Raw genomic sequence first — 26840 nt, 5'->3', positions numbered from 1 at the left:
CTAGGTCTGAAACATCAGCTTTTGTGCTCCTAAGATGCTGCTTGGCCTGCTGTGTTCATTCAGCCCCACACTTTGTTATTTTGGATTCTCCAGCATCTGCAGTTCCCATTATCTCTGATCACCATATAATGAAGGGTCTCTTTTTAAATACACTGTGAGCTGAAACATCCTCAGTCACCTAGTTTACACAGTCTGGTCTCCATAGTATGAAAAGAATATAAAGGCACCGAAGAAGGTGCATAAAAGATTCAAAAGTATGACACCAGACCTCAGAAACTATCTGGGAAGAATAAACAGGCTAGAGTCTATAGTGAAGGCTAAGGGTGATCTGATAGATGTCTTCGAGACAATAAGAGATTTTGCAGAGGACATATAGAAGATAATTCACTTGTGGGAAGGACTGACAATGGAGTTCGTAAGTATGAGATAGTCATTAGTAAATTTCACAGCAAATTTAGGAGAAATTTCTGTGCCCGGAGAGTGGTGAGAATATAGAAATCACAATCATGAGGATCTGTTGAGGTCAACAGTAAAAGTGCCCACAAGAGAAGTGGAATGAACAGATAAGAAAGAAAGGAATAGAAAGGTATGTTGATAGAGTTAGAGGAAATGTAATTAGAGGAGATTCCTGCAGAACATAAATATCATATAGCCTGTTTCGGTTCAGCAGACTTACTGCAAATCAGCTCTGTTTTAAATCAGTCAGTCAGGGATTCACTGGCAATAGTGTAGCACTGAATACAGTAAATAGGTTGAGATAATCATGTACAGAGATCATAGAACATAGGACAGAACAGCACAGCACAGACCCTTCAGCCCACTATGTTGTGCCGGACTTTTACCCTAAAACAAAGCTCTACCTAACCTCCACCCCTACATTATACTATCATCCATATACTTATCTCATAGCCACTTAAATGCCCCTGATGAGGCCAACTCCACTACTCTCTCCAGCAATGCATTCCATGCTCCGACCACTCTCTGAATAAAGAGCTTACCTCTGACCTCTCCCCATATCTACCTCCACTCACTTTAAAACTATGCTCCCTTGTAATAGCTACCTCCACCGTGGGAAAAAGTCTCTGGCTATACACTCTATCTATGCCTCTGATTATTTTGTACAGCACTATCAAGTCACCTGTCATCCTTCATCATTCTAAAGAGAAACACACTAACTCTCTCAACCTTTCCTTGTAAGACCTTCCCTCCATTCCAGGCAACATCCTGGTAAATCTCCTCTGCACCTTTTCCAAGGCTTCCATATCTTTCTTGTAATGAGGTGACCAGAACTGGACATAATACTCCAGATGTGGCTGAACCAGGCTTTTGTATAGCTGGAGCATAACTTCACAGCTTGTTTCAGTGTCCTCCCCCACAACTAGGTCTGTCTCAGTTGTGAATACTGAAGAAAAATATTCATCAAGGACCTCTCCTATCTGCACAAATTCCCTTTACAATCATTGATTGGACCTCCCTTTCTCTGGTTACTCTCTTATTTCTCACATATGTGTAAAAAGCCTTGGGGTTGTCCTTGATCCCATTTGTCAAGGTTTTCTCATGCCCCATTATAGCTCTCCTAAGCCCTTTCTTCAATCCTTCCTCGATAAATTGTATCCCTCCAGAGCCTTGTCTGATCCTGGTTTCCTAAACCTTATATAAGCATCCTTTTTCCTCTTAACTAATTATTCGACCTCTCTCGAGAACCAAGGCTTCCTCACTCAACCGCATCTTCCCTGCCTGCTGGGGACAAACATATCAAGCACACGCAGTATGTATTCCTTTAAAAACCTTGACATTTCTATCGTGCTTTTATAAGGAAATGTAATTAATGTTTACAGTCTTCAAAGGCTTGATTCTAGAGGTTTGTCTTTCTTTATCTTTTTCTTTCCTTTTTGATAGTTCCAAATGACAGAAACCATAACATTATCACTGCCCCTTTATACCTACTCTTGCAAAGTATGGGAAATAACTCATTCATGTGGCTGTGGCACAATGAAAATGTAAAGAAACCAAATCCATTAATTGGTCTTTGAGGGAGAACAAGCAATTCTATAAAATGTTATTGGGGTAACGGAGCAGAGCTCTAAATTACTGTATGCATTTTTATCCCTTAATTCCCAAACATTTTATCTTGAAAGAGGACCAATAAAGAAGCAAAAAATAACACAATTCTAATTTTGTGGCAGACTGGCAAACATTCTGTGTGAGTCTGATGGGATATAATGCCTAAAGGTGTCAAAGAAACTTCAAACAGAATGAATTGTGATCTCCTAGATCTACTAAGATAATGATGGAAGATGATCTCCTGATTAACAACAAACCATCCCTGACAATTTATATTCCAAGCTGCAGATACATTTTATGATTTTCTTCCTTAAATAATTTAGAAGGACAGGGACTAAAAAAGACAGTTTCACTCTACTGGAAGGTGTTTGTGAGACTGAGCATTCTTGTATGTAACAGTGCTGGTTCGAGCATCAGCACACTGTGAAGGTCACAGTTGAAGAACCTATCCCCTCAGCACCTTTGTGTCACAGATAAAGATCCACTTATCATTCTGAGTGTGAGAAGTCAGCTCGTTGCAGCCAGAAAAAAAATGGAAACAAGACAACAGAAGGATTCTTTCTGGTCCTGAATGCTGCAATCCAATCCAATTCAATGCAAGAAATCAGGATTACAGAACCTCAAAAATCTGCAAATCATTGCCAAGGATTGTGAAATTGACCAGTACATAAGCTATCAGTACCTCCAATTCACTGGCTGCAATATTTGATTGGTAGGCTTCATGAACAAGTCAGAGACTGATCCACATAACTGTTCATTTTAACTTTCTTCTTTCTCATTTTACCTCTTATTTCTAATCTGTGTGTCAAATGATTAATTCTTCTCCCATTCAGTGTAAATAATCTCACCTTTTGAACATGGCTCAATTGGGTCATTTTTTTAAAACATGAGTTCACCTGGTTTGGGATAAAGGATTCCACATGTGAAAGCATCCATCTTAAAAATAAACTGCATACAACTAACCAAGGGAGTGAGGGGAGAAAGAAAGGGAGCCAGTTCATCTCTCCTGGTCTGGGAACTCCTTATTTTGGAGTATCCAAACTGGAAATTTAGTGAATTGTGGAACGTTACCCAGGTCTGGTTATAACAAATGCCACTACTAAAGGGTGGAATGATTTCAGTAAAATTGGATAACTTAGCATGGCAAATATTTGTAAAGAAGCTTCAAAAAATTAATCTGATCACAAAAATCAACCCTATTTTCACAATTACAGTGAACCATGATTGACAATTCTCTCCATGAACTGAATTGGATTATGTTGGAAAACTGGCAAATGCTTGTGTTACACAAGTGGTGGCACCTCATCCAAATGGATGTTTCAAACACAGTGATTCAGAAATGGTTGGAGTGAAGCATCACCTGAACTATAGTATGAATGGACTTTTTGTTGGTGCTCTTCATGTCACAATTTTCTTGAAATGAGATTTGAGAACAGCATGGTGGTCCCAACAGGTAGGGAGAGAAAGAGAATGGATTAAGGGAAAGAGTTAAAGGTAATCATATAAGAACATACAAAGATGACAGAAAATAGGAGCAAGAGTAGACCATTTAGTCTTGAGACTGTTACACTCCTTAGTGCAATCCAAGATAACAAAGTGTGGAGCTGGATGAACACAGCAGGCCAAGCAGCACCTCAGGAGCACAAAAGCTGATGTTTCGGGCTTAGGCCCTTCATCAGAGATCTCTGATGAAGGGTCTAGGCCCGAAATGTCAGCTTTTGTGCTCCTGAGATGCTGCTTGGCCTGCTGTGTTCATCCAGCTCCACACTTTGTTATCTTGGATTCTCCAGCATCTGCAGTTCCCATTATCACTGAGTGCAATCCTGGCTGGCTTTGAATTTAAAGTCCATTTCCCCAAATTTCTCCAGCAATTTCTGTTTTGTACCTAAATCCTTTGATTCCCTAAGAAAATAAATAACCATCTACCTTGGCATTAATTCTATTCAATGATGGGACATCCACAAATATGGACTGAAGAATTCCAAAGATTCACAACCCTTTGAGTAAGAAATCTTTCTGTGTTTCATCCTTAAATTGTCTATCCCCGATTCTGAATTTGTGTGTCTTGTGTAAGATTTCCCAACGAGGAGAAACAACTTCTCTGTGCCTACTTTGTCTCGTCCTTTCAGAGCCTTGAATGTTTCAGTGAGATCACTTCTCAATCATCTAAAGTCCATTGAATTGAGACCTGATTTAGTGTATCATTATCTCTTCAACTGTTGCTTTTAGATATCTAGGATGTGGCTCATTAGTTGCTGGAAATTGTTGGAATATTATGAGCAGCCTTGGGACCCTGCATCCAAGGAAGAATATGCTGGCATTGGAAGGGGTCCAGAGGAGGTAGACAAGAATGATCTCAGATCAAGGTCTTATAATACGATGAGTGGATCTGTGCTCAGTAGAATTTAGAAAGATAAGAAACTTACAGAATGCTGAAAGGCCTGGATAGAAGGGATGGGGAAAGGATGCCTCCACTAGTAGGAAAGACTAGGACCCTAACGCACAATTTCAGAAAGAAGAGATGACCCTTTAGAACTGAGATCGGGAGAAATTTCTTCATCCAGAGGATGTTTAATCCATGGAACTTGGAGGGCTGGCGGGCAAGTCATTGAATGTATCTAAGACAGCGATAGATAGGTTCTTAATTAGTAAGGGGATCAAGGGTTGTGGGAAGAGGTCAGGAAAATGGGTTTGAGAAATATATCAACCATGATCAAGTGACAGAGAAAATTTGATGGACTGAATGGCCTAATTCTGCTCCTCTGCCTTGTGGTCTTATGGCCTGATCCTTTTTTACCTCCAGTAGCATGAATAATCTTATTTCATTCTTGCTTACTAATGTCTCAGGAACCCTACACTTCTGGTTAATAATTTGCCTTCCATTATGTCAACAGACACAAAATACCAAACAAAAACACAAGCTATTGGAAAAGCTCAGCAGCATCTGTGAAGGAAAAGTCAGAGTTAACGTTTTGGGCCAGGTCACCCTTCTCAGACCCTTGCTCACCGGTTCTGAACAAGGTCACTGAGCCAGAAACGTTAATTCTAATTTTTTCCTCGCAGATGCTCCCAGACCTGCTGAGATTTTCCAGCAACTTCTGATTTTTTTCCTGATTTACAGCGTTCACAGTTCTTTCGGTTTTTATGACACAAAATACTGACTCAGTATCTCTGTCACTTCCTTGCTCTCCCTGGCAATGATTTTTGCCTCTGTTTCAGAGGGAGCATTGTTCACTGTATTCATTTTCATATATGTTTAAAAGCTGTGGAAACAAATTACAGTTGTTAGTTAGTTTACACTCATATCTTTTTTGTCTTTTTGTTAGATCAATATTTTTGTGGCCCTTTGAAGATTTGATGAAACTTCATTCCGCGGATGCATTCCCACTGTTTTTATCAAATGCGATTCTTAACTTACTTCATAACCATTAAAGGCTTTCCCTCAAGCATTTTTGTTTTTCAATAGAATCTATTTCTGTTGAACATTTTGTTTTGTTTTAATGTATGCCAGTGTTTATCTCATCTATTTACTCATTTATCCTGAGCCAGCTTGCACATCATATCAATACAATTGGTTCTAAATTTAGTGATAACACAGTGCGGATCTGGAGGAACACAGCTGGCCAGGCAGCATCAAAGGAGCAGGAAAGTTGATGTTTCAGGTCTGTACCCTTCTTCAGAAATGGGGGACGGGAAGGGAGAACTGAAATAAGCGGCGCAAGGAGGGGTAGGGCCGTGGTGGGTAGGTGGCATGGTGGTAGGTGAGTGTAGTTAGGCAGTGGTGGGGATGGTCAGTGAGATGGGAGGAGTAGATAGGTGGGAGAGAGATGGGCAGGTTGTGTCAGGTCAAGGAGGCCAGGATGAGAGGGAGGGTTGCTCATGACATGAGGCTGGGGGTGGGGAGATTTTGAAGCTGATAAAGTCCCCATTGAGACCATTGGGTTGTGGGCTCCTGAGGGAGAATATGAGGTACTATTCCTTGAGTTTCTGATGGCGTCATTGTGACACTGGAGGAAGCCAAGGATGGACATGTTGCCCAGAGAGTGGGAGGGGGGAGTTAAAATGGTTGGCTACTGGAAGGTGTTGTTGTTTGTTGCGAACTGAGTGTAGGTGCTCTATAAAATGGTCTCTGAGCATCTGCTTGGTCTCACTGATGTAGAGGAAGCCACATTGGGAACAGCGGATATAATCGACAACATTTGCGGATGTCCAGGTGAACCCCAGATAACAAAGTGTGAAGCTGGATGAACACAGCAGACCAAGCAGCATCTTAGGAGCACAAAAGTTGACATTTCGGGCCGAGACCCTTCATCAGAAAAGGGGGATGGGGTGAGGATTCTGAAATAAATAGGGACAAAGGGGGAGGAGGACTGAAGATAGATAGAAGAGAAGACAGGTGCGGAGGAGAGTATGGGTGGGGAGGTGGGGAGGGGATAGGTCAGTCTGGGGAGGACACACAGGTCAAGGGCGCAGGATGAGATTAGTAGGTAGGAAATGGAGGTGCGGCTTGAGGTGGGAGGAGGGGATAGGTGGGAGGAAGAACAGTTAGGGAGGCGGGGATCGAGCTGGGCTGGTTTGGGATGCAGTGGGGAGAGGGGAGATTTTGAAGCTGGTGAAGTCCACATTGATACTATTGGGCTGCAGGGCTCCCCAGCGGAATATGAGTTGCTGTTCCTGCATCTTTCAGGTGGCATCATTGTGGCACTGCAGGAGGCCCAGGATGGACATGTCGTCTCAAGAATGGGAGGGGTAGTTGAAATGGTTCGCGACTGGGAGGTGCAGTTCTTTACTGCGAACCAAGCGTAGGTGTTCTGCACAGTGGTCCCCAAGCCTTCGCTGGCCTCCCCAATGTAGAGGAAGCCACACCTTGTACAGTAGATACAGTATGCCACTTTGGCAGATGTGCAGGTGAACATCTGCTTGATGTGGAACGTCATCTTGGGGCCTGGGATATGGGTGAGGGAGGAGGTGTGGGGGCAAGAGTAGCATTTCCTGAGGTTGCAGGGGAAAGTGCTGGGTATGGTGGGGTTGGAGGGGAGTGTGGAGCGGACAAGGGAGTCACGGAGAGAGTAGTCTCTCCGGAAGGCAGACAAGGGTGGGGTGGGAAAAATGTCTTTGGTGGTGGGGTCAGATTGTAGATGGCGGAAATGTCAGAGGATGATGTGTTGTATCCGGAGGTTGGTGGGCTGGTATGTTTGTCTGATGAGGAAGGTTTTTTAGTTCCTTGGATAGAGGTGAGCGAGGAGGTTTGGGGGCAGGTGTAGCACTTCCTGCGATTGCAGGGAAAGGTTCCAGGTGTGGTGGGGTCAGTAGGGAGTGGGGAGTGGACGAGCAAGTCGCAGACAGACCAGTCCCTATGAAAGGCAGAGAGGGGTGGGGAGGGAAATATCTCTTTGGTTGTGGGGTCAGATTATAGGTGGCAGAAGTGGCATAGAATGAGACTTGGGTGTGGAGGTTTTTGGGGTGCTATATGAGGACAAGGGGGATTTGTTTTTGTTGTGGGTAAGGGATGTGAAGGCAGTAGTACTGGAAATGCAAGAGATGAGGTCAAGAGTATTTTTGACTACACAAGGGGAGGTTGCAGTCCTTGAAATAAGAGGACCATCTGGGATGTTTGGGAATAGATTGCTCCATCTTGGGAGCAGACACAGCGGAGGTGGAGGAATTGGGAATAGGGGTTCACATTCTTGCAGGAAGGTGGGTGAGAGGAGGTGTAGTCTTGGAAGCTGTGGGCTTGAAATAGATGTCAATTTCGAGGCGGTCACCAGAGGTGGAGATGTTGGTGCTGAGCTGGTTACCAGATACAGGAAGGAGAGACAGGTATTGGAGATGGTCCAGGTGAATTTGAGGTTGGAGTGAAAGGTGTTAGAAAAATTAATGAACTGTTCAAACTCCTCATGAGAGCACGAGGTAGCGCTGATATAGTCATCGATGTGGCGCAGGAAGAGGTGGAGGATAGTGCCAGTGTAGCTGCAGAAAGGAACTGTTGCAGGTATCCTATGAAGGGGGCTCAACTGCCTCGAGCTTCCTTCCCCCTTCTCCATTTCTGAAGAAGGGCCCTGACCCAAAATGTCAACTTTCCTGTACCTCTGATGCTGCCTGGCCTGCTGTGTTCATCCAAGTCCACACTGTGTTATCTCTGACTCCAGCATCAGCAGTTCTTACTATCTCTGTTTCTAAATTTAGATGTTGTATTTGTCATTGGAAGTAGGCATTTTCAAACTTAATGTAAAATTCAATTGTGTTATGATCACTTCTTCCCAATCGATCCATTGCTCTGACATTAGCCGTCAACTCAGCCTCATTACACATCATTGGATTTAAAATAGCCTGATCCCTAAGTGGTTTCACAACATGTTGTTCCAGGAAAATGTTATGAAAGGCCTCCTTCTGCACTGTAGGGATTCTATCATTCTATAATTAAGAAATGAAACATAATAAAAGATTTATTTTCATAAAAAGGAGTAAGAAAGCATTGTAACTCGGTTATGCACAGAACTGGTAGGATTTGTGACATTGAGTGAATGTTTTGTATACCGTGAAGCCTCAGAAGAACAGGATTATTGTAAACAAGCGCAGCAATTCCTGAGTGAGAAAGGATTAAGGCTGGTTTAGCTCATCAGCTGCCATTCTCATTAAGTAAAACAATAACATCAAGTTGTTGACTAATCACATTGAACTATCTCAACCAGTTTCTCTAGGGCACACCTAGATATGTTAAATTCTGAATAAAATCTATCAAATTACTATTTCTGTGTGTGTAAACAACCTTGTGTCTTGAATATTATTGCTTTCCAACAACAAAGTGCAGTGTAACTGGCAGGATTGACACTGAACTACTGACAAAGCACAAAGCAAAAAAGAACTGGTACGAATTTCTACCAACAGTTTAGTGCCCATACGGGGAAAAAAATCCACAAATTCAGCTTTTCCTTTCTGACCCTCCAATATCAAGTTGTTAAGAATATAAAGGACTTTTTGATTTGATTTATTATTGTCACATCTACCAGTTGAGCCCCCTTCATAGGATACCTGCAACAGTTCCTTTTCTGCAGCTACACTGGCATATCCTCCACCTCTTCCTGCACCACATTAATGACTGTGAAATGTTTTGTTTTGCATGGTATCCAGACAAATCCTGTCTTACGTAAGTCTATCATGACATATTCCCAACTCATCATAGTGAGATTTAATCACAGGGGTCCCTGACTCACAAACATCAGATTTACAAATGTTTATACTTGTGGGCAGGATCCTACATTACTATACATTTTAAATGTTTGACATGTACTTGTTGCATCACTTGTACTTATGAATGGACTTTACTTTAATTGTACTGTACTGTGTTCTGATTTGTATACAAATTGATTTACAAACATACTGATGCTGTCTGATCTGCAGTGTTCATCAAGCTCCATGTTTATTTACACAGAACAGAACCTGTTCATAATGCAGGGACTTCATAATAATGTTCTAGTCTGAACATTTGATGTTAGATAATGAACTTCAATAGGGGAAGTTTACAGCAAGATTGGAGTATGTTTTTGTTGAGTCTAAGAATGAATAAGACAAATCAACAGCAATATTTTTTAAGAGATTGATGTGTAGTATCCTTCTTCACCACAAACTGTGAATTCAGTTCTTGATCAGCTATGATGGTCTTGGATTAAGTGAAGATTCTTGGAAATGGGGATATTGACATGAAGGAGGGACGCAGATGTATCTTGGACATAAAACCAGTGATGGCAAAGCATGCAGCCAATTCCATGCCAGTTTGCTGGGAGTACTTGCTTTGGCAGTTGAGCCACAATGAATGACAGACATGCTGTTTATCTGTCAATGGATAAATGATACAATTTCAAAGGCAGAGGATTATGTTTCATGTAAATTGTGCTGCTTGTGAAACAAAGGATTGCTTGAGAGAAGACAGACTTGTCTTTGTATCATGCCTCTTATTATCTAAGTATACCTCACAGTTTATTGTCACTTTTGAAGTACTTTTGAAATGTTGTAGTGTAGGAAACAGACGATAATGGTCAGATAACCTCTTTCCTAAATGTTGATTTGGGAATTGACTAGGACACTGGGGATAACTCCGCTATCTTCATTGAATAGTACTGTGGGCTGCTATGTAGTTAACTTAGAAGGAAAACTAGATCACGGTTGAACAGCTCATCTGGAATTGGGTATCTCTGGGGCTGTTACTGAAGGGTCAAACTATGTCGGATTTCATAGCCATCGGATTCAGAGAAGAGAATCAACACACTGGAGAAGATGAAATGTCTAACTTGGATTTCATCTCTGTCACATCTATCAGGCTAAATTCAACTATGCTTTCAATTCCCCACCTTGAGACTCTGGCTGCCCCTTCCTAGAGCCTTCTTACAATAAAGCTTAGACTCTGTCTGCTTCAAGTAACCATTTCAGGTTATTAACTAAACACATCTGCCGTGGAACATTTAAACTCTACTTCTTACACTGAAATAACCTTTCTCTTAAAAGTCCTGAACTACCTTCATTTCTCAGGAACAATTGTTATACACTTATTGATTTATTCAAGAGTTTTGAAAAACTACCAAGCCAAAAGTAAAAGTCTTTCATCAAAGTAATGGGTGCTTGTCCTTGTCACAAAAATAGCAAAATTAGTCTCTGACCTTTTAAACAAAAATCCTAATGCACAGCTATTTGCTTTGGAAGAGCTTTAATAAGCAAACAAGAAAAACACAGATTTATTGCTGTCAAGGAAATCTCTCTCTTCTACTGTGTTTCCATAGAAATTACTATGCCTACAAAAATACTTAAGTTCATTATTATGCCCTTTCTTTCATACATGATACTCATGCCACTAATTCAAAATCCAAAACTCCAGAATAAATTGTTGTAATGCATAAATTAACCACACATCTTACATGACACAGTTTTTAAAAAATATTTCTTAAAAAACACCAATTTATTGACTGCTCTGAACATGTCTGGTGGCCAAAGCAGCCCTTGGGTGATCCGGTTTTGTTTTAAATATCTTTAGTGTGATTTGTGGCTGAGCCAGGATTTCTGTCCCATCCCTAATTACTCTGGAGATGGAGATGGTGAGTTGCCATCTCCAACTGCTGTAGTCATTGGAGTATGGATAGTTACTGTTAGGGAGCGAGTTCTAGGATTTTGACCCAACCACACTAAAGGATTGGAGATGCATTTCTGAGTCAGGATGGTGAGTGGCTTGGAGGAGAACTTGCAGGTGGTATTGTTCCTATGTATCTGCTGCCTTTGTTCTTCTTGAGAGTAGAATGGTACAGATCACCATTTAGGACTGTGTTGGTAAGGGAGCCTTTCAGAGTTGCTGCAGTATATCTTAAAGAAGCTGTCATTGTACCTTAGTGGTAAAAGGAGTGAATGATGAAATGTTGCTGGTGTTGGGTTGATACCAATCAAGCCGGCTGCTTTGCCCTGGATGGTGTTGACTTTCTTGAGTGTTGTTGGAGCTGCACCCATCCAGGCAAGTGGGGAGTATTCCATCACACTCCTGACTCGTGCCTTGTTGATGATGGACAGGCTTTGGGGAGTCAGGAGGTGAGTTACTTGCTGTGGTATACTGAGCCTGTGACCTGCTCTTGTATTCCATGACACTCAATGCAGCTACACCATTCAGGAAATCAGGTGGGCATAAGGCTGAATGAAATGGTGTTGTACACTCCTGATAAAAAAAGATAATATTTCAAAGTAACCTCCCAACTGCACATCTAACCCATGTGAGCCTCTGTGGGTCATCATTTAACTCCGCGTCACAACCAAACTCCATCCATTCCTGGGCATGATTTTGACCATTGTTTCCTTTTGTTTCTCTTTACCTTGCAACCTCAGGAAATGTCATCTTACTGCAGCTCCCCACATTCTGGAACACAACCTCCCCAGAAGATGGAGAGACGCAGAGGACTTTCTTCCCCGAGCTCCTCTCTATTCCTTTTGTTTGCCCCAGCCTCAACAATTCAAGTCCAAGCTGAAGCATGCTGTTACAATCAGCTGAAGACTAAGGGAATTGTACCCCTCTTTCCCAAGACCTCATCTGAATGCAACAGGTTATTCTTGTTTAAAGGAGATATTTGTTAATTCAATGAGTGTTTAGCTGGTTATATGCTACAATTGTAAAAGACACAAACAGACTAGCTTCCTTCAGTTTTTAATAAATAGTGTTTATGGTACTTTACCTGGTCTAAGAACTTGATTAAAATGCTCCAACTTTCACACCCTCCCACAGACTTGAATGCACACATAGACACACACGAATGGATTACAGAGTGGGAGGATAGATTAAATAATGTAAAACCCAGTGGAGTTAAAGGATATATGGCTTTGAGAAGTTGGTGATTTGACTGGCTTCAGGCTGAACTCGATGGTGTTTATGGGTTTGACATTGTGGTAGTTTAAAGATGTGGGCAGACAATCCATCTCATCTTCTGGAACCACAGCTGTTGGGCTGAATTCTTTTAATACAGTCCTGTGGTTGCAACATGTGGGTGGTCAAAATCAGGTATGATTCAAAGTTTAAAGAGTGAATGGATAGAGAGAGAAAACATTCAGTAATTTGCCTTTCACAGTCTCATTTGCTTGTCTCTGGAGTGAAGGGAAAAAAGGGACTTAAACACACAACAGGTTATCTGGCTTGCTGCACACACGCCCACCCCCCCGGCTTTCTCACTCTCTCTAATGGCTATCAGAGTAAAGTTGCCTATCTTACATGAATAGATATTGTCAAGGGAAACTCCTTTATAGTCATTGGCAATAAGAATGGTTTATTTGCACTAACCTGATTATTCCCCGTAATGTTTGAGATACCTTGCTGTTGGAGTAAGAGTGTGAATGGCCTTCACTCTCATTTCTTCAAGGCAGTTGTCCCTGGTGAAGCTTTGCTGTCAGGCTTCCTCCATTTCAGCAGTTTCAGTGTGTGGAAAGTGTAGTGATGCAAATATATAGCCACCTTTGACTATCATTTTAATCAATGTTATGGGGAACATTTTGGGAAAAGAAATCAGTTGGATGTTTTTGGCTGGTCAATTCACAAAGTATGTTTCTTTTTAAATGAAGCAAGGTTTCAAGACTATATTGTGCTCTGTTTAATTAGAAATCCCTCTTTTCATGGAATAGCTGTGGAGCTTGACTACTCATTCTAATTGGTCAGGTCAACCCACAAGAATACAGTCACTAGTACCATTCCTTTGAGAGATGCTTTTCTTAGAAAACTAGGTCAAAATGCTTCTACTGTTCACGCTGAGGATCATCCTAGAAGATTCTATTTCCTGTGTATATGAACATTGTATTGTCATTCTGTGCATGTGTTACTGGAAAAAGTATTCCTATGACAAAGCATAGTGAGCAGCTTGTCGCTGTATTTGTCATGCTTACGTTATTCCTCAGTGAGGTCCATAAGTGAAGCACTGTGGTGTCCTTTACATGGACAGGTGGAGCATCTTTCTTTCAGCACTGGGCTTGAGATCTCCTGAATGCTAAGCCCAAACAACTGCCATTGTCTATCAGACAAATACCCCCCAGATGCTAATGTCAATTCGATCCACCCAAGTACAGTATTTACCTCACAATGACCAGCAGCAGATTCATCAAGTTTTTGGGAAATAGCTACAATTTTATTTTGCTGTAAATCAAAAGGTGTTTTTGGGATGGTAATGGCTGGTATTGAATCTATTGGCCTGACCTCTGAGTGAGTCTTCTATTCATTATTATGAAAGTGAAAATCCAATTGATTTCGCCCTGTCCTGAAAATCGTGGTTTTGGTTACGGTTACACTCCAGGCAGTTCTGCGAATCTTCACTTTGAAGCATAAATACCGTGAGGATTGGATTCTGTGGGAGTGCTGTTTGTCATGATGATAATTCAGAAAGTTGGGAGTATCCATGTCTGAGGTGTTTCCAGTGTGTTGCAAGTGGATTTTTTGTCTCTCTATTGGCTCAGTGAGATGGGTTGTCCTGATGGTGAGTACTCAGTTATCTAGGCCATAAAATCATAGAATCTATATAGTGTAGAAACAGGCCAAAAAGAGCATCCCACCCAGACTCACCCCATCTCTGTAACCCTGCAAGTCCCATGTCTAATCCATCAATCTTGCACATACCTGGACATAATGGGCAATTTAGCACGGACAATCCAACTAACTTACACATCTTTGGACTGTGGGATGAAACCACAGCACCTAGAGGAAATCCATACAGATGTGGGGAGAATGTGCAAACTCCATACAGGCATATACCCAAGGCTGGAACGGAACCAGGGTTGCTAGTACTGGGAGGCAGGAGTGCTAACCATTGAGCCACTATGCCATTGCTCTGAAGGCTTCAGCATGCCCATTAGCCATCCTCACCACCCCATCACCCAAGCCCACGTGGAAGTTGGCAGTCTCCTCCTCTGGCAGAGAATGTGTCCAAATCTGCTAAAAGCTAACAGTACCCGGAAGGGGCTTCAATTGGCCACAGGACCTTTGACCTTGGATTAGAAGGCTCATCCTCCATCTTCCCCTCCAATGGCAAAATGGTAGCAGGGAGAAGTTGAGCGCTTCACCCTCCTTTCACCTTCCACCCTGATTTTTCAATCCTCTCCCATCTCTACTTCCAATCTTGCTGTTAGAAGTGCCATAAGATTGGGTCCTGAATGCCAGCACTGATCTACTCATGACCTTCCTCAAAGCCAAATCAGGCCATTTAGAACACAACACTTCCCAGCAATGGTCACGGGACATAGATATCGAGAACAGGAATCCTGACTGATTGGCCTCCATCTACCTTCACTGGTTCAGCTGGCCAGACTGCAGATACCATTTCCCAGACCCTAAATTGGACTAGCCATACACAATAGAGCAGGTTACTCACCTCTTGACTCCTCAAAGTCTGTCCACCATCAACAAGGCACAAGTCTGGAATGTGATGGAATACTCCCCACTTGCCTGGATGGTTGCAGCCCCAACAACACTCAGGAACTTTGACACCATCCGGGACAAAGCAGAAGCATGACTGTCATCACATCCATAAATATTTATCCTCGCCTCCAAAGTTGCTCAGTAGCAGCGGTGTGTACCATCTGCAAGATGCACTGCAGAAATTCACCAAAAATCCTCAGGCAGAGCCTTCCCACACACAATTACTTCCATCTGTAAGGAGATACATTGTTCCACCTATAAGGCAGTGGATACATGGAAACACCATTACACGCACGTTTCCCTTCAAGCCACTCTTCGTCCTGATTTGGAAATATATCACTTTTGCATCACTGTTGCTGGGGCACAATCTGGAACTCTACCCCCAGCAGCACTAGGGGTCTATCTACAGCACACGGCCTACAGTGGTTTAAAAAGGCAGCTTGCCACCATCTTATTAAGGGCAATGAAAGCCAGCCCAGCCAGTGATGCCCATATTTTGTGAATGAATTAATAAGTTACCCAGCCTCAGGCTGATCAGTCATCCTGTTATTCTCCTGATAAGAGTGTGTCACTGAACAGTACAAAGTCAAACACACAGATCTGTCTGATGCATTTGTTGGGAAATGGGAGGAAAAGTCCCAATTTCTAACTGCTACCAGAAAACGTCGAGGCCGAACAACAACGTGTGGTGTGGTTTGCTGAGCTGGCCTTGCTTTTCATAGTAATGCGGCCCACATCAGTTGTCCGAGATGGTTCATTGCACATCCCCCAGTGATAGCACATGTAATAATGCCTGTAGGAGGTGCTGCACAGATGCTCTGTTAATTATACCTTTAGCTCGGGTATCCATGGTTTTAGGTAGAATCACAGCTGTTATTTCGTCTTCCAGTACTTTTCATTCAAACTGAAGGAGACAGTAAGTGGAACAAGGTGATGATTTCACTATGAATTTTGTATGAAGCTGATCGGAATTGTTTTATTTGATGAGAGTGTAAATTATGCCCAGCTCTCTGGTTCAAATGCTGCTGATGTTTTTTTCTTGCGTATTTTCGCATTTGTTCTTGCTCCTGACCAGTTTAAATGCAATTTAACGAATGATTTCTATTTGTCTTAAGCTGTTCCCAATCAGGACACTAAAGAATATCCTTTGAGCTGAAGCACACAGTTAGTGGTGGATTCTGGCTTTCTGATGAATGAGTTCAAGTTAAGTGTTTAGTGGATGCAACGGCTTTGCACAGTGTGTGAAATTTATTAGCAGCCCTTTTCCAAAGTGCCTCTATCTCTCCGTCTGTGTGCTCTCACTCCACCTGACTAGCAAAATCCTTTTGCCCAGAATTGATGAGTTTACAGTACAGCTCAAGTGCTACCATTTTTCAACAGGGCTGCAAATTAGACTGTAAGCCTTTCTTTATTTTGCTTTTATTAATTAACATTTATTGGGCAAAGGCGCCCTTTGCTTCCTGTGATCGTTCTTTACTTTGCCCTGAAGTATTTCGGAAGAAATGAGAAGGAACGGGGAGAGCGAAGGAATGAGAGATGAAAGGGAAAGGAATCACAGCCGTGGCCAATCGGAGACAGACTGCTGCAGACGTGCAGTAACTGTTCATCTGAGATTAGAGATTTCAAATCACACTGTCTCATACCTCTCAAAGGACCAGATCAGCGCAGATGCTGGTGAAGTGAGAAGCTTGAGTACTTAAGTAAAATTAGGGACAATTACCCAAGGTAAGACTGATTGTATTGGATAGATTCCGAATGCCATTAAATGCAATATTTTATTGTAATTTAAATTTGAGGAGAAAATGGCAGGTTTGAGGTAGAAAGTCCAGGCAAACCTTTAGGTGAATGTTTATAATTGATTACTTGCAGTCTGACTTTACAGTGTTTTAAATATTAATTCATTACTCAGCGGTTCAGCCGCTTGTGTGATTTTTTTTCCCTGGTGTGTTGAGCACTAACATTTGCACTTCAAATAGAAGCACTTCAGCCTTGTATGAGACAGCAGCTTTCACGAAAGAAAAGTGAATAGTTAAAGTGAGATTATTCCAATGCCAATCCAGCAAATCAGCTTTGGAAAAAAAACTGCAAGTGTTCAGTTTGGAGAATTAATATTCTATTTTTAGAAACAGTTCCAGTTTTTTTAAAATAAATTGAGATTTGGGACTTTTAATGGACATACAAGTTTTAAATATTTTTTCACTGTCTCAGTTAGTTTTGAGTCAGAAAGTTTAACAGCATGGGAAAGACCCTTCAGCCCATTTTGCCCACACTAGGCATCAAGCACCTATCTTCTGTAATCCCATTCTATGTCTGTTCTATATATTGTTTGCAATTTCTGCCATGCAAGATTATGTGACTATATAAAATTAAGAGGTATGTAAGGTAGTAATTTTTCCACTAAGCTGTTGTGACACAGTAAGCATAGTGATGTGCCTTGCTTTGTATGGCATGGTGGTGCCTAATGGTAACATTTTGTTGCTGACTGGTTAAGAACTGCAATTTGCACAACTACTTGGAACAGGTCAAGTTAATTTGAGAAGGTAATTCCAAAGTATTAGCATTGAAGTTGGTCAGTGACTGACAATAACAGTGACCATGATATGTCATTGTAGGAATGGCGGCAGCAAGCTCTGCTATTCTGGTGAATGGAAAAATCTGCTTCAGTATTGAAGATTGACATGCACTTTGTTCTACAGTGCCCTGTCCATCAATACCACTTTGTGAAGCATTACAGTGCATTTATTGTATTGAAACATTTGGCATAAAAATTTTCAAGGACACAGCTGTATATTTCTAACCATATTGTCCTTCATGTAAATGTTAACAAATACTAGACAAGAGAAAAGGAGGCTCAGAAACAGGGCATTTCAGAAATTGTTGCAAATCGAAGTGCCTGTGATTCTGAAAGGATTGGTTGACACCGTTCTAATTTGGAACTACACTGCCATTCCTTTGGTGTCACAGAAACTCTCTCCCTAACAGCACTATGGTTACCCCTACACCATAAGAAATGCAGTGTTTTAGGAGGCAGCTCACCATTGCCTCCTTAAGGGCAATTAGAGGTGGGTAATAAATGCTGGCTCCGTCAGTGATGCCTACACTCCAGGAAGAAATATTTTAATTTAAAAAATACTTTATTGTATTTCACTGAGCAGATGGAAAAGTGAGAGAGAAAATTGAAGATAAAGCTAGGAATATGTGCCCTACACTAGAGCAAAAAAGCAAGTCCCATTAAATGACATACTCCTGTCTTTAGAGCCGGATATATTTCATTATAGTTTCACTATTATAATTGCCAATAGCTTGTTTGGCTGAAGCAATATGCACAAGACAATTAATTTGTAATGTTTAACTAAATAATTATAAAACCAACTCTGCCATGCAGGATGCTCCTTATGCTGGTACCAGGGGAACTGGGAACCAAGTCAAAGTTATACAACAGCAGATGTTGACTCCTCAATTCCTTATCAAAATGACCTCATGGAGGGTTGAAGTGCTGAAACCAGAAATGTCAAGTCAAGTTGCTGATTACACAAGAGTGGACTGAGCAGATTGGCGAGACAATGAATTGGTTTTCCCAAGTGCCACTACTGCATGATCTTATCCAGACTCAGTGCAGCATTCATGAAGCAGTTCAACAGGTTGGCAATCAGCCTGTTAATCCTTCCAGGGCTCCACCACTATTCTGAAAACAAAGAGTAACTGGGTATGTGTGTGTGTATGAAGATGCAAACAAATAACTATGCTCTAATTGATTGCCGTCAGATTGTAAAAGGTAAAGTCATCATAGTCCTGTTTGCTCATCAGAGAGACAATTGATGGCGAGTTTAACCTGACGGTGCCCATCTCAGGTGAAGGACAAGATTTCAGAAGCAGACCCTTCACAGTAACCTCAGCTAATGCAGGAATTAACAGTGTGGCTCTGCATCACAAACTAATTGTCTTGCCAAGCAAGCTAACCAGCCCCCAGTCTATGTAGCATTGTCCTCCCCACTTGAAGAGATGTCTATTCTTCTTTCTGAATTTTTTTTTGTATGCAGTAACAGAGCTCTCAAACGTTTTGAATTAATCCTGCTAGAGAATGTGGAATTTTCCCCCCTAATTAGCCTGTCTACTTGTCACTCAGTAAATAATGAGATTGCTTTCTGTGTTGTCTTCCTTTAGTGTCAAATAACATTGTCTCTTACTCCATTGGATGTCTAGCCCTGGCCACAGAATCTAGTTTGAGTTCTCCAGAGTCTGTTCAGAGACTGGAGAGCTGTTCAGAGACTAACAGATGGACTGGGGGATGACTGTTGGGGCTTTTTGGATTGGTGGTTACAATGAGAGGGTGAGTAGAATGTTTGGAAGATCTCAGCAAAAATTTGTAGCTCAGATTGTGGATGCAGTTGTTTGTTAGCTTGCTGAGCTGGTCGTTCTGTTGTGTGCAGATGCTTCGCTACCCTTTCTAGGCAGCATCATCAGTGCAACCTCTAATCAAAGAGGTGGTGTTCTGAATTTGCATGATCCTCTAGTGTGGTGAGTCTTGTCACTTCTGAAAACTGAAAGGGCAGGGAATGGTACACAGCAGACACCACCCTATGACCAGTCCCTCACTCAGGCATTAATTGCCTTTGACGGGAGAACTCTCCCCCTCTCTCCAGGAAGTAACTTTCAGCTCACAGAGCTTGACCTGCTTGGTAAGTCACAAACCTGCTTGCTGCCCGGTTAATCCCAGTAATGGTGCAACTCATTAATTAGTTAACTGAGGGCCTCAGTTGGTGGCAAACCATTGGCCTCCCTTTCCAGCAGTTAATTCTGGTGGAGACAAGAAGACAGGATTTGGATAAGGAACAATTACACCAAATTCCATGCCTCTCTTCATTACAAGTTCACCATCCTTTAGAGCCAAGGGTTCCAGTAATTACAAGCTGGTCATAATCACTCCAGTGGAGCATTCTCACTAAAAGTGAGAACACTTGATGAAATAGTGAACAGCAAGGACGGGATTTAAAGTGCATTTGTGAAGGATAACAGGAAATATGACATCCCAAAGCCAGAGAGAAAAGGATAAAAACAAGTCAAGGTAATGGCCAAACTAGAAAGAAGCAGGGAAATTGTATCTTCACTGAATCACTGAAGTTAGCAAAAAAGTATTTTGTTTTCTGGAGGACTAGTCATGATATCATCAGGAGAAACAAAAAAAGGAAAACTTTTAGAAGTTAAGAGAAATATCTCCAAATGAAATTTCGTTGGACGAGCAGACAAATGCAAATGATAATAAAATGTGAGGCTGGATGAACACAGCAGGCCAAGCAGCATCTCAGGAGCACAAAAGCTGACGTTTCGGGCCTAGACCCTTCATCAGAGAGGGGGATGGGGGGAGGGAACTGGAATAAATAGGGAGAGAGGGGGAGGCGGACCGAAGATGGAGAGTAAAGAAGATAGGTGGAGAGGGTGTAGGTGGGGAGGTAGGGAGGGGATAGGTCAGTCCAGGGAAGACGGACAGGTCAAGGAGGTGGGATGAGGTTAGTAGGTAGCTGGGGGTGCGGCAAATGATGATACTTTTTAGTTACATTGTAGTTCAACAAAGAACATACACAGTTTGGGAGTCAGTATATAATTATAGTCATAGAGGGTTTCCAGCACTTTGGCCTCATCATATCCTTGTTGGTGATCAGACATTCATCTATTTCAGCCCCATTTGCCAGCACTCGACCTGTAGCCTTATATGCTAGGGCATTTCAAGGGCTCATCTAAGTACTTCTTAAAGGTTTTGATGGGTCCTGCACCTACTACCCTTTCAGACAGTGGGTTCCTGATCCCCGTCACACTTAAATCTCTTCTAAACTGCTGACTCTTTACCTTAAAATGGTGCCCTCTTGTTAATGCCCACTGCACTAATGGGAAAAGTTTCTCCCCATCTATCCTGTCTACACCCCTCAGAATACTGTACATCTCAACCATTACCCTCTCAGTTTCTTCTGCTCCAAGGAAGACAAAGCAAGGTTGTGCAGTCTGACCTTGTAGCTGAATCGCTCCAATCCAGGCAACATCCTGGTGCATCTCCTCAGCAATAGTTAAAATGTTGCCCTTTCCTGAGTTTCATTTACCAAGTACAATTGATATATATGTTTCTGGGTAGAATTGGACACTCAAATGTAAACCGAACAAATATTTGACATCCCAGAGTTATTTTAATTTTGGGTGCCATCTTAAACATAAAATGTTTTGTTGGTGATCTCTGTGATGTCCTCATTCTGTAAGATTAGGTTTTCAGTTGATTGCAATGTGATAACAATAGAGTTTTCATCCTGTGTTTACAAGGAACTTGCCATCTTTCTTTCATTTGGTGTTTTAAAATAGCCCTCTTTCCTCAGTTTCACAATGCAATCCCAAACTGTCTGTTGCACTTCAATGAGATGGTTCATTCTGGACTTCAGTCAAGATGTGAGAACTTAAAGATATAAACCTGGATAACTTGTGAACAGTTTCTCATTAGTGCCGTTGATACCACTGCAGTAATCACTGACAACTGGCTGGTCTCTGACTATTGGGACTAATGAACTGCTTTGGGGATGCATTTTCCTGGACACTTAAGCATCATGAGGCCAAAAGTGAAAATTTAGCACCAAAGCACTCATGAATTTTTGATAGTTAATACCAATGAGGAACCAGTTATTACTACCTTGGTTAAAATCTGGAAAGTACTTCCATTGACTTGTAATCCAGTTGGAATTCAACAGTAATATTTTCTGAGTGAGATATAATGACACATTTTTGGAGCAAGTGGGTCTCGAATCAAGGCCTCCTAACTTAGAGGTAGGGACACTATCACTGTGCTAAAAGAGGTGTGTGTGAGTGTAAGCATGTGTGTGTGAATGTATGTGCGTGTACTTTTATATAGTGTTTCTATTCTCTGGATGCAGGATGTAAGATTGCTCATACAGACTATAACCAAGAAGATGGTATCAAAAAGGATTTACTGCTTTAAAGTTACATTATCACTATACATACATTTAAAATTGTAAAGTTTGTAGAAAGATTGAAGAAAGTTGACAGCCAATGTAACTGCAGATGTGAGCTCCAAAACATAGACACTGAATATTCTTGGCGGAGCAATTATTGATCCTTCCTGTAATCAATCAATTAACCATCAATCTTGGAAAATTCATGTCTTAAAATGATTAATTATCAAACATGTCATTAAATCTTTAGTTCTTTCCTTAGTTGTGCATATGAAAGTATGTTTTGAAATTGCAACAGATTTATGGATTAAACCTAATTGATGAGAGTGAACTTTCAGCAACAGAAATGCTTTGATTGGCGATGAGCAGAGGCTAATGAGTTAGCAGAAGAGAAGAAATGAAGAGAAGAAATTAAATTATTATCCACTTTCCACTCTACAATGGAACTATCCAGAAACAGCATTACATCAAGCAACTAGAAAGAGTATTTGAAGAAAGGAGAAAACATCCTTTTTTTGTGAAGAGAGTAGTCCTGTGTGAAGGAAGCATTTTGCTTAAAATAGGAGAGTGATAAATGTCCGTGCCTGCGCTTGTTGCTGATTTGTTTTGGTGGGAGAGTAATTTGTATATGTTTGATCCAGGAGTGGGAAATAACGAGCACTGTGGAGGCTCTTTTTGCTGTTCTGCAGTGAGAAGATGTTTAGGTGTGCAGTGTTGTCATTGGCATGGAATATCTGCAAAGTGGTTGTGAAATAGATGGTGTGTGAAATAAAGCAAATCCATGGAGCACATCAGACATTGTAAAAATAATGTTTTCCTTTCCTCTCTAAGATTATCAGGCCTTAGGGCTAACAGAGACATGAAAGGACCAACACTCTCAAGTGCAAAGGACAAAGCAATAGCAAGCTATTTAATTGTATTTACCTACACTCTGGTAACAGATGCACCAATAGTCAGGGAATTGAATTTGGGGAGCATGCAGACAAATCGATGCATTATATTAACAATGTCAAATCGCATTGATATTGTTCGACTTCCTGTAACATCAAGAATTGGGACCCCCAGGCACTGTGACTGTTGCGATCTCCCTGGAAGGTTATTTTTCCATTTCACGGTCTATAAATCTATCTGTTTCATGATTGATGCCCATCGTCATTTTCTCAGATTTACATTCAAAACTGTATGGGAGTTTCTGCAGGTGTGCACTGGTTAGGACCAGGGTTTGGGGTTAAATAATTGTCAGTTTTAAACTCCTGGATGCAACTGTATTTGTTCATGAAGATGGTATCAATTGCAGTAAATCCTCATAAAGGCCAGCAATCTTATGCAAAAAAACTAGCTTCAATTTATGGGCATGGAATCCCTACAGCTCAGAAACAGGCCATTCAGCCCATCAAATCCACACTGACCCTCCCAAGAGCATCCCACACAGACCCACCCCATCCCTGTAACACTGCATTCCCATAGCTAATTCACCTAACCAGCACATCCCTAGACAGTATGGGCAATTTTGCATGGCCAGTCCGCCTAACCTTCACATCTTTGGACTGTGGAAGGAAATAGGAGAACCCAGTTGAAATCCACATAGATACAGGGAGAATGTACAAACTCCACACACAGTCGCCTGAAGGTTGAATCAAACCTAAGTCCTTGCACTGTAAAGCAATGGTGCTAACCACTGAGAATCCTTGCTGATCCCTCAGTGAAGTCAGTAAAAAAGGAACTTGATTGCATTCAGTTAATCTGGTACCACTCAAACTACTTGGTATGCAAATCTCTGCTACAGAGCTGTCTCTCTTATTCCTGATCTTAGCAATTGATATGGTCATTACCAGACTTCCTTCACAAGATCTCCTCAGAAGGCAGATGTATCACCTTGAGTGATAAATGATGTTGATGAAATAAACTCAGTAATGTGGCGCTGAATGTCATCACTTTTATTTGCTCAAAGCAACTGGGATTTGAATGGTGTCAGAGATAATAGGAACTGCAGATGCTGGAGAATCTGAGATAACAAGGTGTAGAGCTGCATGATCACAGCAGGCCAAGCAGCATCTTAGCAGTGCAAAAGCTGATGTTTCAGGCCTAGCCCTTTCATCAGAGAGGTGTAAACTTTCCAGAACTGAATGATGTTTGGATCTGTGCTTGAATGTGCAGAGGACCTAACTTCCCAAGGCTTTCAGTAAATCCCCTTTAAACAATTTTGTGAAGCAAAAGACAAATTTGAAAAGGTTTTTCCTTGGTGTGTTTCTATTTAGATGAGTAAAAAGTAAAGCTGCCATAGCTTCACTGAGACGTAGGGCTGTTCTCTCATTAGAGAAAGATGACTGGTGGTAGTTTAACTTGAGGGTCCGTACAACTTGGGTGAGGGGAGAAGTTGTGAACGAGAGTCCTTTATGGTAATCTCAGCTGGTGCAGGAATCAAACCTAACCCATCACTCTGCATTGTAAATCAGCCGTCCAACCAACAGAGTGTGGGAATGACAGGAAGGATACAGAGGCTGAGTGGATAGGTCACTGGGGTTGGGAAAGAGTTGGTGATGGGCAGGAAGGGATGGAAGGAATGGAACCGGTTGTATTGGGAGGTTGAAAAGTTTGGGTTGAGTGACTGGGCACATGGCTGCACTTGCCCTGCAGTTACCTCTCAGTATAATACACAGGCTGTGCCTTGCAGAAAATGCCGTCTCAGACTAAAAGGCAGTTGTGTTGAGCTAAGCACGTATCACAATATCAATACACCATTATTAATAAATATAAGCAGTTAAAAGAAATGGAACAAGAAATGCCACATCATTGCATCTATTCAACAACTGACTACCTTTCTATTTATTCACTGATGTGATTGTGCAATAAAAATAGTCAAAGTGCTTTGTAAATTTAACTTGATTAGTAGGGTGTACTTCAGACACTAGATGACTCCTGATCAGGTCCTGCAGCCCCTGATGGAGTAATGTAATGCACTCAGTGCCCTCGGTACTAAACCTGGCAGCTATTAGAATGAAAAATGGTGCCATCCAGTTTGAGTGCAGGTTGCTACTTGTAGTTACAGAGTGTATTCTATCGAGAAAAATGTCCCACCCCAACTCTCCATTCTCCTCCAGCTCTACATATCAACTGCACTTGTTGAGTCCCTCAATGATCCCTGATTTAAATTGCCCTATTACTAACAGCCGTGCCTGCACCCAAAGCTGTGGAATTCTCTCTCTCAATTTCATTGTCTCCCTCCCTCTTTAAAAATGCTCTTTAAAACCTACCTCTTTGACCAAGCCTTTGCACGTAAAGATTAATACAAATGCAAATTGACACATTTGGGAAAGCAAGAGAGAGAAACACTTGCAGCCATTTCTTTAATATTTTTTATGCCCACAGATGAAATGCTGTTTACTACTGGAGTAATGTAGGGAACACAACAGCTAATTTCACACAGAAACCTCCCACAAACATTGGTGCGTGTTTTGCGATGTTGATTAAAGGATAAATATTGGTCATGATGCTGGGAAGAGCTCCCCTGCTCCTCATCGAGAGCCAGGAGTTATTTGACATTACCCCAAGCAAGCACATGGGTTGACCTTGGTTTAGGATCTTCTCTGAAAAGCAGCACCAACACTCCCTGCTGCATAGGTGGGGCTGCATGATTTTTCTAACTCATGTCGTGGAGTAAGATCTAAACCTTAAACCCTGTGACCTGGAGACAAGATTAGGATTGACTGATGCGTCAAGGAAGAACCCTTAAAATGACCACTAGCTGACTCTCAAACTGCAGCCAGGAAACTTCATTTACATAAAAAACCGAAAGAACATTCATAAAGTCAGGAGGTATGGGATACAGGGTGATTTGGCTGTCTGGATTCAGAATTGGTTGGCTGACAGGAGGCAGAGAGTGGTTGTAGATGGTAAGTATTCTGCCTGGAGGTCAGTGCTGAGTGGTGTCCCGCTGGGCTCTGTTCTTGGACCTCTGCTCTTTGTAGTTTTTATAAATGACTTGGATGAGGAGGTTGAGGGGTGGGTTAGTATGTTTGCTGATGACACAAAGGTTGGAGGTGCCATTGATAGTATCGAGGGCTATTGCAGGCTTCAGCGAGACATTGACAGAATGCAGAGCTGGGCTGAGAAATGGCAGATGGAGTTCAACCTGGATAACTGCGGAGTGATGCATTTTGGAAGGTCAAACTTAAATGCTGAATATAGGATTAAAGGCAGGATTCTCGGCAGTGTGGAGGAACAGCGGGATCTTGGTGTTCAAGTGCATAGCTCCCTCAGAGTTGCCACCCAGGTGGATAAGGTTGTTAAGAAAGCATATGGATTTTGGCTTTCATAAACAGGGGGATCGAGTTTAAGAGCCGCGAGGTTATGCTGCAGCTCTACAAAACCCTGGTGAGGCCACACTTGGAATATTGTGTCCAGTTCTGGTCGCCCTATAAGACCATAAGACATGGGAGTGGAAGTAAGGCCATTCAGCCCATCAAGTCCACTCTGCCATTTAAACCATGGCTGATGGGCATTTCAACTCCACTTCCCTGCACTCCCCCTGCAGCCCTTGATTCCTTTTGAGATCAAGAATTTGTCGATCTCTGCCTTGAAGGCATCCAACATCCCAGCCTCCACTGCACTCTGCGGCAATGAATTCCACAAGCCCACCACTCTCTGGCTGAAGAAACGTCGTTTCATTTCAGTTTTAAATTAATTCTAAGGCTGTGCCCACGGGTCCTAGTCTCCCCACCTAATGGAAACATCTTCCTAGCGTCCACCCCTTCTAAACCATACATTATCTTGTCAGTTTGTATTAGATCTGCCCTCAACCTTTTAAACTCCAATGAGTACAATACCAGGATCCTTAGCCGTTCATCATACGTTAAACCTACCATTCCAGGGATCATCTGTGTGAATCTCCGCTGGACATGCACCAGGGC

General features: G+C 41.9%; 1 protein-coding gene across 17 annotated transcripts in view; it reads left to right on the top strand.

The window, feature by feature from the left end:
* The window catches only part of LOC125467601 (cadherin-18-like), a 588086-nt gene that overhangs the window by 363517 nt on the left and 197729 nt on the right, over nt 1-26840 (top strand). Inside the window, exon 1 of one of the 17 annotated variants that reach the window (XM_059651850.1) lies at nt 11975-12137. The exons of 14 other annotated variants lie outside the window; for them this stretch is intronic. The gene's annotated coding sequence lies outside the window, so the exon portion shown is untranslated. Of the gene's footprint in view, nt 1-11974; nt 12138-15881; nt 15914-16585; nt 16709-26840 lie in introns of those variants that run through there. 2 more of the 17 variants (XM_059651848.1, XM_059651820.1) reach the window with 2 other exon arrangements.

The sequence above is a fragment of the Stegostoma tigrinum genome, chromosome 2 (genome assembly GCF_030684315.1).
Source record: "Stegostoma tigrinum isolate sSteTig4 chromosome 2, sSteTig4.hap1, whole genome shotgun sequence".
NCBI classification, from domain to species: domain Eukaryota; kingdom Metazoa; phylum Chordata; class Chondrichthyes; order Orectolobiformes; family Stegostomatidae; genus Stegostoma; species Stegostoma tigrinum.
This window is presented reverse-complemented; position numbering and strand designations above follow the sequence as displayed.